General features: G+C 41.8%; 1 protein-coding gene across 8 annotated transcripts in view; it reads right to left on the bottom strand.

Moving 5' to 3' along the window:
- Window positions 1-16010, bottom strand: part of FOXP1 (forkhead box P1) — a 622410-nt gene that overhangs the window by 160622 nt on the left and 445778 nt on the right. For 2 of the 8 annotated variants that reach the window (XM_069561646.1, XM_069561651.1), the window contains exon 1: window positions 12539-12718. The exons of 4 other annotated variants lie outside the window; for them this stretch is intronic. The gene's annotated coding sequence lies outside the window, so the exon portion shown is untranslated. Of the gene's footprint in view, window positions 1-12538; window positions 12719-16010 lie in introns of those variants that run through there. 2 more of the 8 variants (XM_069561645.1, XM_069561650.1) reach the window with 2 other exon arrangements.

The raw sequence follows: 16010 nt of genomic DNA, 5'->3' as shown, positions 1-16010 counted from the left end.
TATATATATATATATATATATATATATATGTATGTATGTATTTATAGTCAAGAAACAATAGTTAGAACCTTACATGGAACAACTGACTGGTTCAAAATTGGGAAAGGAGTATGACAAGGCTGTATATGGTCACCTGTGTATTTGACTTACATGAGGAACACATTATGTGAAATGCCAGGCTGGATGAATCACAAGTTGCAATCCAGACTGCCAGGAGAAATAGCAACAACCTCACACATGAAGATGAGACCACTATAATGGCAGAAAGTGAAGAAGAACTAAAGAGCCTCTTGATGAAGGTGAAAAGGGAGAGTGAAAAGGCTGGCTTAAAACTCACCATTCAGAAAACTAAGATCATGGCCTCCAGTCCCATCACTTCATGGCTATTAGAAGGGGAGAAAGTGAAAGCTGTGACAGATTTTATTTTCTTGGATTCCAATCACTGTGCATGGTGACTGTAGCCATGAAATTAAAAGACGCTTGCTCCTTGGAAGGAAAGTTTTGACAAACCCAGACAGCATATTAAAAAGCAAAGACATCACTTTGCCAACAAAGGTCCGAACAGTCACAGATATAGGTTTTCCAATAATCATGTATGGATGTGAGAGTTGGACCATAAAGAAGGCTGAAAGGCAAAGAATTGATGCTTTCAAACTGTGGTGCTGAAGAACACCCTTGAGAATCCCTTGAACTTCACGGAGATTAAACGAGTCAATCCTAAAGGAAACCAACCCTGAATATTCATTGGAAGGACTGATGCTGAAGTTAAAGCTCCAATACTTTGGCTGTCTGATGCAGAGTCCTCACATTGGAAAAGATCCTGATGATGAAGGCAGAGGAGAAAAGGATGGCAGAAGACGAGATGGTTAGATAGCATCACTGACTCAATGGACATGAATTTGAGCAAACTACCGGAGATAGTGAAGAACAGGGAAGCCTGGCATGTTGCAGTCCATGGGGTCACAAAAGTCGAGAAAACAATATGTACAGAATTTACAAATGGAGCAACTTGGTTATCACAAGAAAATGGAAAAGTGAGCTAATCTCACAGAGGGAATCCAGCCATTAAGAATATGAAAATATGAGGTGTCCAAGGAAAATTTCGATTCTAATGACTGTATAAATACTAGATACACAAAGAAAGATAGCTCCACAGCAGACTCTCAAGTCATATTACTGGTGACACGGGGGCTTCCCTTGTAGCTCAGTCGGTAAAGAATCTGCCTGCAGTGCAGGGGACCCGGGTTCAATGCCTGGGTTGGGAAGATCCCCTGGAGAAGGAAATGGCAATCCACTCCAGTATCCTTGCTTGGAAAATCTCCTGGACAGAGAAGCCTGTGGGCTGCAGTCCATGGGGTCGCAAAGAGTCAGGCACGACTGAGCGACCAACACTTTAGTAAATAACAATCAAAAACACACTCAATTAGAACTTTAATACACAGAAAGTCACAACAACCAGTGAAAAATCATTTAAGAACCTTTTCACCAGTCACTATTTGGTCTAATCTGTGATGTACAAATAAAGACGTAGACTCTGCGCATTAGTTCCTGGTAGTTGATTCACTTGACTCCACCCCACTGAAAGCAGGTGGGGCCGACAAGCAATGCCTTACACTATCTGGGGTACTGGATTTGGATCAATGACCTAGAAGAGAAAAGTTCTATGTAGCATCATCCACTCTCAGAGCTCTGACAGCTCCATAAAGCATCCTATACCATGAAGGTGTTCTAGAACAGCGAATATTTACAGAGGGCATGGCTTTTTCTCCAAACGCGCCACAGCCTCTGCAAGTGAGTTTATGAGACAATAGCTGGACAGACATGGTAAAAAACTGGAGCAGAGACCATCCCACTCCTACAACTCTCCAAAACTACATGTTCAAGTTAAGACCAAAAGGGACAGGAAACGGAAAAGTCAAAGTTCCCTATCGTCATCACTGTCCTAATTGCAAAGACAGAGCCATGAGCAGTGTCGCCCCACCTGTGGGCGTGGGGAAAGATGAAGCCACCATGCAGCGTCCCCTCCACCACTGGGGCCACTGCAGTTTATTTACTGTCTTACACCAGCTCGAACCTCTAGATCTACTTCCAAGGCCAGTTTCCCCAAATCCTTACTGATATGATTTTATATCCTTGTTATTTAAATATTTATTTTTACTTATTTGGCTGCATAGAGTCTTAGTTGTGGCACCTGGGATCTAGTTCCCTGACCAGGGATCAAACCCAGCTCCCCTGTATCGGGAGCGCAGTCTTAGCCACTGGACCACCAGGGAATTCCCTGATTTTAAATTCTTTAAGTGATACATAAGATGGTGATCACTGTTATGACATTTAATAGTCATATATCCTTTGCTTTACTTTAAAATCTAACAAATAATGCAAAGACATGAGTACAGGTAGGTTGGGAGTGTGTCTGTGTTTGTATGGAAATGCAGGCAATCTATTAGAGTGCATTTTCTGAGAAGAAAAGATGACAAATGTCTTTTCCTTTTCCTTTTTTAAAAACTTCTCAGAAAAGCTGGGAAAGAGAAGAGAGTTCTGCAGCTGTGCTTTTGTACCATGCCATGACTCACCAGCATTCACGCTATAGGGTTCAAACACCATCTCATGCAGCCACTACAAGAGACACACACAGAAATACCACAAGGCTGCAGACAGAAGGAGGCATTCTGCTATAAGCCCCACCCCCAAAGGCAACTTAGGAAGCAGAAAAAGGGTCAGCAAATACTATATTCACTTGCGGTTATGAATAACCTTTTTTATTTTAAGGTGTGTATAAGATGTTTCCTGCCAAAGAAGGCCAAAGTTAGGAATTTTCATAGGACAAAAAGAAAAAGGACATCTATGATCCTCTTGCAAAAGCAGCTGAAATAAGTTTAATGACCACAAATAGTCAGAAAGTCTGTTTGAAGTCTTATATAAGAGGGGAGAAAAAGCCCCACCATCATACTCTTACTCCATATACCTATTAACACAGGGCCCTATAACCACCTTGCTGAGGCCCTGGTTGGCTGCTCCTGGCTGGAGTCAGTGCCAGACGCTGAATCACCACCAGCGAGTCTCCGGCACCTGAGTTGTGTTTGGAAGGATTCCATTCAAGCACCGCCCAAGCCTGAGCCTGTCTAGCTTATGAGAGTTGACAAGACCACAGCCTGGGGTGCTGTGACTGGAGGCAGCATGAGCATTGCAATGAAGTCAAACAGAAGTCAAGTTTATTAGAGACTGTCTAAAATGTTAGGCTGGATGCTGCAGCAAATCCATTTCCCCTTGTTAAGGAAGGACCAGACTGCACCCGAAAATGAGTCTATACACTGACCCGGTCCTTTTCCATGGTTCCAAAGCAGAAATGGGGTGTGTGTGTGGGGGGGGGTCAAATGCAAGAATAAAGGAATCAAAGGGATCTATGAACTCACTGTAATAACCTGCTGTTTTCTGCAATTGCTTTTTATGAGGGTGCAGCCCGGTGACTCTCATTACGAATAATCCGGATTCTTATCTTTTCATACCTTGGAGTGAGACTTGCTAACTGTAAAAGCTACAGAAAAACCAGGCTGGAATCATGCTCAAATAAAGGAGAATTTCCTATGATTTTACTAGTAACACTGGACTTATTTTCGGCCCAAGCAAATGATGCTATATCCCCTTTTCTTCTTGTGACGTAAACCACACGTACTTCTGATGCCCTAAAAGGAAATTAAGCCCTTAGAATGATTCACCTTCGCTAATTACCTTTCTTTCCTTAATTGAATTTTGGTCAAAGAAACAAGAGGGAGAACCAAGTTCAGTCAAGATAAAAGACAAAAGAATAAAACAGAAATGGGAAGAGGGGAAAGACCAAAATAGGACTAATAATCTAAAATTTGGAACTCATTGGGATTTGCCTGGTGGTCCAGTGGCTAAGATGCCGTGCTGCAAGTGCAAGGGCCTAAGTGTGATCCCTGCTGGAAGAACTAGATCCCACAGGCTGCAACTAAAGAGCCCATGTGTCACAACTAAGACCTGGTACAGCCAGAAGAATACTTAGGAAAAAAAAAAGTTTGGAACTACTCACTCTTGGCCGAAGTTAGCCTAGATAGAAAAGTCCAAGCATTTTCTAATAATTTACACTTTCAAAGCAGTGATTTCAAACAGCAAAGATCACACCTGCATAAGAGCTTAAAGAAATGAGGAACACCTAGAAACAGGGGGCAAGGGGAGACTAGTCACTCCCCATGTTTAAAATTACTAAAATAAAAATGATGTACTGAACTGCTTACTATGTGCCAGGCACTATGCCAGTTAGTTGCTTTACACTTTAAAAAAAAATTTTTTTTTTTTTGGTTCCCAAGCATTTCGAAGGCAAGCACGGGAAACGTTTATAATTATCGATGTAAAATGGAAAAGCTAAGATGATGAGGTTTTGTGACTTGCCCAAGGTCACGAGTCTAGTGAGTGGTTAGGAGAGAAATACAAAAACAAACAAACATTGTCTTCTGAGAACTTGATACTCACATTCTACCAAGGTCAATGATTAGACCAAATATGGCCAAGGGTAATCCTGGCATATGGACACGCTGTCCTCTGGAGTCAAAAAGGCACGGATGAATGTGCACCCCACTGCCTTGGGATGAAAGAAGAAGCCTTCCACAGTATCGCATGTCCTGACGTATTTGCCTGTTTTCCCCACACTGAAGACTTGTTGTTTTTTTTTTTTTCCTCCCAACCAGATCCTCCTGTTCCTAGGACTCCTGGAGTCACAGTCACTTCTGTAATCCACTTGTGTCCTCCGCCCGCATTTACCTGGCATCCAAGTATCTTCTCCATTTAAACTCTACCCTTCCCAGACAAATACTCCAAGATCTGATCTATAAATAGAACTGTAAAAGGTTGAATTCCAAGAAGCAGAGTAGGACGGTGGTTGCCAGGGGCTGGAAGGAGGGAAGACGGCAAGGTACTCGTCAAAGGCCAAGAAGGTTCAGCTGTGTGAGATGAATAAGCTCCGCGAATGTAACCTACGGTACCATGACTATACTCAGTAATACTGTACTACGTGCCTGGAGTTTTCCAAGAGGGTACATCTTAAACCCTCTCACTATATGCACAAAAGGGTAATTATACAGAGGTGATGGACAAGGTATTTAATTTCAGTGTGGTGATCTTTTCGCAATGCACAGCTATACGAAAACAAGCTGTACACCTTAATGCACATACCATTTCTTTATGTCAAAGTTAACTCGATAAAGTTGTTTGAAAAGTAAAATAAATCTTAAAAAAATAATACATTCTACCTTTTCCTAAAATCACATCCAATTCCTTCAGGTAGTGGAATCCTTCCCTTGGGAGCCCAGGGAGCAGCGGTGCCTATGAGTGCCACTAGCATCCTGGGTCTCTGCTGCTGGGAGGGCCATTCCCAAGCAGGCAGACAGGAAGATCTCCAAAACGCCCTCACAATTATCGACCCAGGTTCACCCATCTCTGGGGACACTGATGCTGTCACCATCATCCTCTGCCTTTGATCCTTTCTTCAAGCCCCAATAGGGACATGTCCCCTGTTCCATGGTTCAGCTGAGCCAAGGTCGGACTTTTGCAGAAAGAGCTTTTCGTACGGCAAACAAAGGTGACACCGAGCTGAGAGAGGATAGATTTCTTTTCAGTTTGACTGAAGTCCAGCCGCAGTTTATGCAGTCCGACACCTGTGTCTCTGCTCCCCCTTTGTTTAAGTTCGACCCACCTTTCTCCACCTTCCAGGCAGGGCGAATCCAGTAGGATTTCTGGCCCTTGTGCTCACAATCCACTGTAGATTCTCACATTCTACTACAGCTCCTTGTTACTTGTCGAAGTGGCGGTGGCGGTGTTAAGTGATTGAGAACTTCTAGGATCTACTCTTAGCAACTTCCAAATACACAATATAATATTATTAACTTCAGTCACCATGCTGTATGTGACATCCTCAAAACTTATCTTTATAGCTTTTGACAAACCACCCAGTTCCCTAATCCTCAAACTCTGGCAATCACCTACCTGTTCTTTGTTTTTATGAGTTTGATCATGTTAAATTCCACATACAAGTAAGATTATAAGTATCTGTCTTTCTCTGACTTATTCTATTTAGCAGGACATTCTAAAGACCCATCCATGTTGCTAAAAATGACAGGATTTCCTTTTTATGGGTGAATATTATTCCCTGTGTGTGTGTATGTATGTATATCACATTTTCTTTATTCATTCATCTATCGAAGGACATTTAGGTTTTCTTCTCCCATATCTTGACTACTGTCTATAATGTTGCAATGAACGTGGGGCTGTAGATATTTTTTCCAGGTAATGATTTCATTTCCTTTGGGTATAAACCCAGAACTGGAACTGCTGGATTTATGACAGCCCTATTTTTAATTTTTTCAGGAACTTCCACACTGTTTCCCACAGTGGTTGCACCACTTTACATTCCCCCTAGCAGTGCAGAAGAGTTTACTGTTCTTCATATCCTCACAAATGCTCTGTTATTTCTTGTCTTCTTGATAAGAGTCATTCTAACGGGTGTTAAGTGACATCTTACTGTGGCTTTGATCTGCATTTCCAATTAAATGTATCCTAAAAACTTGTGATTCCTGGCTGGTGGGGATAGGGAAGATACTTATATAAGTTGCCATTTTGTGAGTGTACCTTGGTTGACAACTACTGAACAGTACTGGTACACGATCTCATTTAATTTTCACAGTCCTTTAAAGCAGTATTATACCCAGTTAACATATATGGAAACATAGGAGCAGAGAGGTTAAATTCTAAAGATTATGTGAGATAAACACAACCCTTAGCACAGCACCTATACATGACAATTACTTATTTAATGGAAACTAGTGCTACAGTCAGAGAAGGTGATGGCACCCCACTCTAGTACTCTTGCCTGGAAAATCCCATGGATGGAGGAGCCTGGTAGGCTGCAGTCCATGGAGTTGCTGAGGGTCGGACATGACTGAGCAACTTCACTTTCACTTTCATGCATTGGAGAAGGAAATGGCAACCCACTCCAGTGTTCTTGCCTGGAGAATCCCAGGGACGGCAGAGCCTGGTGGGCTGCCGTCTATGGGGTTGCACAGAGTTGGACATGACTGAAGCAACTTAGCAGCAGCAGCAGCAGCAGTGCTACAATACACTGCCCCATAAATGAGAAAAGATATTTTGTAGGAAACAGAGATTCCTCTTCCCTAGTGATCTCAATCCACTGGCTTAGTCCCTTTAGAGAGACACTAAGAAAACCAGAGTATTCTCTAATGAGCCCAGAGGAATCTCGGTATCCGGCTTGGCTATAAATTGTTTTATGTAGACAGAAAGCTTATCAAGTGTGCCCAAGGTCACACAGTCTAGCTTAGAATACCTGCCTTTATACTTCAAGAACGACATAACTCGAAAAGGCCACTAATGTACACATCCATGGACTCAGAATTCCTGCATTCACATGGGAGCTGCATTCACATGCTAGACAGGACAGATCATTACAGAAAAATTTAGAAATCTCTAGAAGAATACAGTGAGTTAATCTAAGCAACGCTCAAAGGAACTTTGTAGTGACCTTTTGGAAGATCTGATAACCCTGGTCAAGGAATTAGAAATATTTTCTTAAAAGGGAGGTTAAAACAAAACTGTGTTCATCAGATGGACAATAGTGCTCACAGACTTGTGCTCATAGGATAACAGTGATCTTTCCAACTTCTGGTCACTGCAGCATAAGGTGGAACTCGAGTCTCCAGGCATGAAGAAATGGGGATTCCCTGGGAATTTGGGGGAATTACTGACCTTGGGAGAGGCATAGCACTTCCAAAGAAAGACAGGTTTACTTTATAAAACATTAATGGACTTCTACAGAAGCAGCACATGGTTGTGAAGTGTCCATCAGTGGTTCTGCCTGATTTGAATCCCAGCTCCACCGCTTGCAACCTGTGTGATCCTAGACAAGTTATCTAATCTCTCTGTGCCTCAGTTTCTTTAACTGTTAAAATGAGAAGAAATAACAGTCCCTATGTCATAATTAATACATGCAACGTGCACAGCCTAGGAGCTGATGTCAAATAACTGCTTCAGTTTTTAAGTTGGAGAAAGATAAATATCATATGACATCACTCATATGTGGAATTTTATAAAGTGATACCAATGAATTTACTTATAAAATAGAAATAGACTCACAGACATAGAAAACAAACTTATGATTAGCAAAGTGGGAGGGACGGATAAATTAGGAGTTTGGGATTAACATATACACAGTTTTATATATATAAGAAAACAAACAAGGATCTACCATAGGGCACAGGGAACTATATTAAATATCTTGTAATAACCTATAGTAGAAAAGAACTTGAAAAAGGATGTACATGTGCGGGCGTGCTAAGTGGTGTCAGTCATGTCCGACTCTCTGTGACCCCATGGACTGTAGCCCACCAGGCTGCTCTGTCCATGGGATTCTCCAGGCAAGAATACTGGAGTGGGTTGCCATGCCCTCCTCCAAGGAATATTTCTGACCCAGGGATCAAACTCACGTCTCTTACGCCTCCTGCATTAGCATGTTGGTTCTTTACCATTTGCACCACCTGGGAAGTCCAAAAAAGAAGACATACATATATACATATGTATGTGTATATAGAGAGATTTGGTACAGCACTGAATCACTGTGATATACACCTGAAACAATGTAACACTGTAAATCAAGTAGACTTCAATTTTAGAAAAGCACTTAAAAATTATTACTCCTCTTAGAAGATACGAAAAATGCAAAGGTTAATTCAGAAAATAAAAAGTCAACTATAACAGCCTCATCTACACATGACACCCTGCCAACATTTGGGGGCATGCTTATGTAAATTACTTTTCTGAAGCAAAACTGGAACCATCATTTACACACTTTTGAAAATCATTTTTTCAAATTAAAAACATACTTTGAATGAAGATTTTTTCAAACTTAATTTCTATGTTCAGCTTCCAACAAACAAACAGTTCTGGGAACCAAACAACCTAAATTCTGCCCCTACCCTATTCTAGAAACCTTCCAGAAAAGGTCTGAACGTAGACTTAAAACTGCAGATGACATGTGACTAGTTTTTATTCTGTTAAGTAGTAACCATAGGAAGGAACCCAAGACACACGAGAATTCAAGAATCACACAGCAACACTGAGGGTTAACAGAACGTTTCAAATCTTTTGCCCCCAAGTCCACAACCACAGAGTAACTTCTCACTTTGCACAGCCAATGAGCAGTGTCTGTTTTTCTGCAAAGAACCAACTAACTTGATTTTTGTGGAAGTTAAATTGCCAACATCACGTTGAGTTAAAGCAAAACAAAACAAAAATCAAATTTTAGCCCAATCTGTATCCCCCCTAAAAAAAACTAAAAAACTCCTAACTTTGATGCTGAAGAGATTAAAAGTCAGCATGATTACTCTCCAGCAGTTCCTCCCTTCCATCTCCATCAACACCGTGCACTAGATTTATTTTCCAGTCCAGTTTCTTCATGGCAAAATACTTTCTCATGAGACTGCTTGTGGTCAGGGCTGAGTATGTCACAGGAAAAATGTTCCTCATGGCATCTAGATCATCCCCTTTTCAGGTCTTGCCTGACCATGAAATACAGACACACCCGGAAATTATAAACTATTTTAACAAGAGGACGTTTTCCCACCTCAAAAGAGGGATCATCTTCACAGCCTACCTATGTCCCAAGGGTGTTCCGAGTATTAATGAGTTAGCATTAGTCAGGCACTTTGATTTGTACAGACAAAAGGCCCTGTATAAATACAAAGTATGATGATCCAACTCAAGTAGCCTTTCGGAGAGTCACCCAAGGTGCCGAAGAGAGGCAGTGGAAAGGTTCGCGCTTCCACGGTTGGCCTCTCCAGCACGAAGCCACCTCCAGGCACACACATGCAGGGCGATCCTGATGGAAGCTACACTGTGTTTGAGGGTTGACTGCATTGTTCCCTTATATAGTCAATGGAGAGGGAATCCCTCTGTGTTCATATTTCCAATTCACATTCCAAGACAGTATAGGCAACAAAACAGATTTTCAGCTGTGGTTTATAAGGGCTTGATATGACCGGGCCAGGCACTATGCCTAGGATCATCGTTTGTTCAGGGTGTGGACACAGGGGGCAGCCCCTGCACAAAATCATGCTGCAGTTATTACAAAACGTGCCCGTCTATGCATGTACATGTAGGTCAGTGCGTGCCTATATATAAAGAACGTCACCAGGCACTGAGGCAAGCCCTGCCAGAAGATGAAAACAAAGAGAAAACTTTTTTTTTTTTTTGGTTTGCTTGTTTAAAAAAAATCTACATTTCATGTAGACTCGAGACCTTCCCAAGGACTCTAGAGGACTTGATCTGAGACAACCAACAGCCCTGCAGGTCATCACAGTAAAGATGGAAAGATGTTTTGAGGGTATCTTCGAAACCTATAAGCAGACTCTTTGAAGGATACCACCTGCCTGACACGCTTTAAGAGAGAAGCAAAAGTTGGCCACTAATAAAATGTTGCTGCTCACTGGTTACAGAAACTCTGGTATATTTTCCTTTAACTGAGCTGTTTATGTCTCAATGGAAAGTCATAATATAGCCTTCAACAAAACTGTAAGAACTGCTGATTTACCCCAATGGCATCGTTATTTAAAACACACACATACACACAAACACACTCCATCTCTCTCACTCACACACATCATAAAAACAGAGCTACTGAGGCAGGCATAACTAAGGAAAGCATCTAGAAAAGCCAAACTACAGAAAACTAATCCTGGGAAATCCTGTGCCATAAAATCATCCACCGCAATAGATTAATTCTCAGTAACAGCTGGGCAGACTCTCAGAAGGCATGCAGGCTCCTGAGTCTTAAGGGTTAACTTGGTTGCCTTTAAAAAAAAGAAAATGACACATATAATTTCCTTTTATCATAAAACAATGCATTTATTCTTTTCTGTATGTCTGTTAAAGGGCACGGCTTTCTGAGTGGAAAACAAAACAGAACTTGGTCACATGTTTATTTGCTTCAGCTACTCCCTTCCCCTTCTGATAAATAATCAAACATGCCATCCAGAAAAAACAAAACCAGCGAGCTGGGAATTTTGATGGTCATCAAATAGACTGCGATACCAAGAAAAGCAGCCCACTGTTCCCACACTGGGTTTTCGGCCCCCACACCTACACTAACATCTGAGTAAATATCTCCAGTCACTCTTTCCATTTTCCCTGCAATTACTCCTACTGTTATACAAACTGTCCTTAAGGCAGTCTCAAACGTAATTTTTTTTTCCTCACGAAGTAGAACAACTTCTGAACAGGAAAAAGTCAGCCTAGCAAGGGCCATACACATACACACACACATGCACTTACTTATTTTATATACTGAAATGTTTCTTCCTTGAGAGGTGGGGGGACAATGGCCGAGCCTACTTCGTTTTCTGTTCTAATAGATGGTTGATTTAGAGGTTAAAATTTAAGTATATTTAGTCTGGGGACTAACAAACAAGGTTTAGAGTAGTAACAATTCCCTTCAGATCAAAAGAGCTAATTTTCTACTTCCTGTCTATTCCCTGACCAGTACATAGTAAAAAAAAAAAAAAAAAAAAAATTAGCACCTGGCTTACCAATTATACTGAAGTTGGGGGTCAGGGTTGGGGGAAGGGTGTGGGGAGAGGGGAGGGGAGCCCAAGGGATGTCCACAGCAGACAGGAAAAGGTGGAACCTTTGAAAAAAAAAGACAAACCATGTGTTGAAAAAGTCATTCCAAGAGAAAGGACCCAGGAGCGACCACATGGCTCTTGGGCACAGAAAGCAGCAGCAGCCTGGATCCGAGGGCTCTCCCTGCCATCCTAATTATCCACAATGAGCATTCTGAAAAGACCCTTCCCACATCAAAGTTAACAACCATCTCAGAAAGTGAGGCGGGCTTTCTCTTTCCTTTCTGCAGTTCACTCCGTTTAAACAATAGTAATATGAATGAGATAATGACCGTGCTTGTTTCAGCAGTCTGACTTTTATTGGCATGAAATTGGTACAAATATTATCAAGACCGATGCACAGACGACGACAGGGTCACGATGCACGCATCGAGGACAATCCGGCAGACGCGGAATTGCCCAGGCACCATCCCCACACCCCCACCCCCGGCTCCTGGTGATAACAGGAAGGAAAAGAAGGCGACACCAAACGCCATCACAAATAAGCAGAGCAAGGTTCTAATCTCCGTTCAAGCCCCTAAACCGGTCCTGACAACCCGCGGCTGCTGACTTAGCTGAGACTACCCGAAGATGCATTTGAAAGCAAGACTGAATCACTAAGGAGTTAGAAAGAACCGGTCCTCTCAAGGCTCTAGAAAGAAAAACGGCTTTGATAGGGGTGGGGGGGTGGGGTGGGAGGTGGGTAAAGAACAGTAAACAAGTTGGATCACCTAATTTTGCCCTTCAGAGAATGTTCGCGCAGGAATGGATCCCTACTTTTTAAAGTTTCACCCAGCAAAATGTTCCGTTGTTGTTTTTTTTTTTTTCTTTTTTCCTTTCCTTTTCCTCTGGACACTTACAGAGAAAATGAAGAGTTTGACCGAAAGAGCTCGCACTGTCTGCCTCTGGATTTCCGTCTTCTTGCTGTCGATGGTTCTGGCTGTTTCTGTGAAGCGGGGGTTGCCGAGTGGTAAAAAAGATGTTTGAATAAACAGGAAGTCCTGTGCGGCTGAAGTACACTCGAGGAGAAAACACACTGGAACATTGCCCTTTGTAGGCAACCTCAGGGACGCTTGCCTCCACAGTAGCTGCCCCGGCTCTCACTAAATGACAAAGAAACCGCAAGAATTCCTCAAGTAATTCTTCACTTTCAAAGTTGAAAGATCAGTTGGAGCTTGCAGGTAATTTTCAAAGTTGCATTTAGCACTTAAAGAAATCTATTCAGGCTACACTCTATCTAAATCACTCCAGGTCTGCAAGCATGGACAGAGCATCAGAATTGCGCCCTGGCTAGTCCAAGCCCTAGCCAAACACAGCTCATTCACCCAGACAAACACACAGCGACATGGGTTTTGGAAAACCTGCACATGAGATATTTTTGTGATGACATTAACATAGGCAGGATGCCTCAAAGGGGGGGGGGGAGAAAAAAGGAAGAAAGAAAATTCAGATTCTGCACACTTTAGAGGATTTTGTCACATGTATTTTTAAAGAACACATCGCCTGCATTCCAGGGACATGCCCTTGAGCTTGCTTTTGCTGCTTTTCCTTTTCTCTGCAATCAACCCAACTACCTGTTTATCTCCAGATGCCTGGTTTGTCTACATGAACACTCTGGAACCCTCCCCAAACTAATTATCAAAGTCCTGTCTTCCGTCACCCGAGTAACTTGACAGATATTGTGAAGAAAAGTAAACTGCTGAAGGCAGAGAAGTCAGCTTGAAAAATAGGATGAAGAGTTGAACAGCCATATTCAAAGAAAGAAAAAAAAATAAAAAAAAGGGAAAGACAAGGGGGAGGGGGAAGAGGAAGAAAAAGGATCCCTTCTAAAAATGCACTGCTGTTGTGGCAATGTTGCTCTGCCATGGAAGCAACTGATTCGTTACTGAGCTTGGAATGCTGGACTGTCTGTCATCCAGGTGCTAATACTCGGCGAAAATAACTCACTGGGAACTGTCAGTGGGATGTTTACATAGGCCCCAATCTTTTCTTCATAGAAGGAAATTTTTTACTGGAATTCATCTTCTTTTGATCTCACATTCAAAGCAACGGCAGCTTGATAGACATTCAAGTCTGAAAGCAAATCCAGACGCTGAAGATAAACCGCCAGAATATGACAGGCAGAAGCATCTAAAGCTTATAAAAACCAAGAGAACAGCATGTCGCCTGAGTATTACAATAGCAGAAATCAAGAGGCATATTAGGTGGAACTGATCAGCCACAAAAACAGTTCAAAAGGCAGATCAGAGAAACAGAGGATAAGGCTAGGAGGAAAAAAAAGGGGGGGATCTGGTTTACTGCCTTACCTCCCTTCTGAGCCCTGCAGCTCTTAGATGCCTGCCTCTCCACTTTTAGAAGGGGTGGAGTGTCCAATTCAAATGTTCCTGTTTAACTCAGCCAATCTAGTTACAAATGCTGCAAATGACTTCCTAGCAATCCATTTCCAAGGGGCAAGGGAAATAGACCTTCACCTTGCTCAGTGTCCAGCATGCTGCATGGTTTTAGCGTCATCTGCATCTGATCTGTAATGCAGTTTCAAAAGGCACATAGCCTGGGCGCCAGGAAAGCCAGCCCCCAACAGAAGAGCTCTGCTGCTTTGAGCCCTGTGAGAGACCTCTAAGCAGTCCGGTTACCTAAAAATGGCTCATTACCGAATGAATAGGAATGCTCCAGACTCCGTCACACAGATAGATGTGTTCAGGGCGATGGATAGAGAACTGTTTAACACCTACTCGCTTTGAAGTCAACTAAGGCAATTTCATAAAGGAATTATGGCAAGAACTTTCTTAGAGGCACACAATTATTTCTTTTAAAAATAAGCCGCTTATTCTAATTAAAGTCAGTGCATATAATGAAAAAGTAATTCTCCCAACAATTTTGTGCTTAGAGCTGTTTGTTAACAAACACTGAATGTGAACAGGCAGCATCAGGTTAAAGGGCAACAGAATTCCAAATTATAATTTAGCCTGCGGTTACTCCTGATTGCAAACACCTCCAGGGAGTACAGAGCCAGATCTTCTCTGCAGCACCCATGGATTTTGAAAATTAGCCCCTCCTCTCATCTCTGCATAATAACCCAACAGTGCAATGTGGATTTAAAAATCTACTAACCAATTTAAAAAGCTGTAATCAGTTTAGGGTTTGCCTCATGCAAACAAGATTCCTGGGTAACTAAGCTACACATTCGAAAAACAAACAAAACAAACAAACACAACAAAAACTCTCCCCGATTCTGAGCTGATTTTGTTAAAAGGCACCTTCGGTCACGCTTACACAGCTGTCTGATGTGCTAAGTTGGTCATTTGTCTTTAAACTGTACTAGTTCGATACATGAAAGTTGCCACTATTCTTCTCCAAGCGTAAAAAAAAAAGTTGCTTTTAATACTTACTCACCAAAAGTCTGCCAACTAAATATTCGACATAGCTATAATGGTTCCCTTTACCCCAAACTGGGAGGCTGACCATGTAAAGCGCAATGTAAATCCCTTTATATATTATAAAATGCATCTTTCCTCTGCAAAGAATGCTGTCACCCCCACGGTGATGCAAGGAGCAGGAACACTTCATTTCTCACGACCATTAAAAGTCTTTTTAAAAAATCTGCCATGTATAAAGACCTTCATTAGTATAATTAAATGACTGTTGGGGTTTTTTGATATAAACAACTTTTGATCTGTCCTTTAAAAACCTCATAACAATATCATTAAAGAGTTACCATTTTTAAAAGAGAAATTGTCTGCTTAGGGCCATGGAAGAGTAGCCATGCTCTGGGCCGCTTCCTTTCTCTCCCTTTCAGACTTCTCCTGGACTTGAATGTCACCGTAGACCTTGAATCCTTGAATGTGAAATGGCTTCACGCTAATTGCTCTAATTGCTTGAAGATGTGCAGGCAGGTGAAACCTGATCCCCGTGGCCATTGTAGAGACCAAGAACAACACTGGAATGTTTACACAGTGGTTTGATTTTAATAGACAGAAGGGCTGAGTTTAAGACAGCAAAAACACAGCTAATAGGTGACCCCTGAATGTAGTCCTCCTTTGAAAAAGAAAGAAAAGAACACACAACAAAAAACAATTTCATGTTCTAAAAGGCAGTGTCCTAAATGCCAAGGTTATTTGCTTGACTCCTGAACACACGTTACTTTGCACCTGACATTTACACCCGAAACTCTACCCCGAATACTTTTTTTTTTTTGCCTTAAAACAAAAAAGCACTTTATATGTCAGTCACCTTACAAACAGATTATGACTATATGGTATTTCCAAGTAAGTGCATTCATTTAAATTTTAAATTGAATATTTTTCGCTCTTGCAAAACTCTTGGTCCCTTAAA

This window comes from Ovis canadensis, chromosome 19 (genome assembly GCF_042477335.2).
Source record: "Ovis canadensis isolate MfBH-ARS-UI-01 breed Bighorn chromosome 19, ARS-UI_OviCan_v2, whole genome shotgun sequence".
NCBI classification, from domain to species: domain Eukaryota; kingdom Metazoa; phylum Chordata; class Mammalia; order Artiodactyla; family Bovidae; genus Ovis; species Ovis canadensis.
This window is presented reverse-complemented; position numbering and strand designations above follow the sequence as displayed.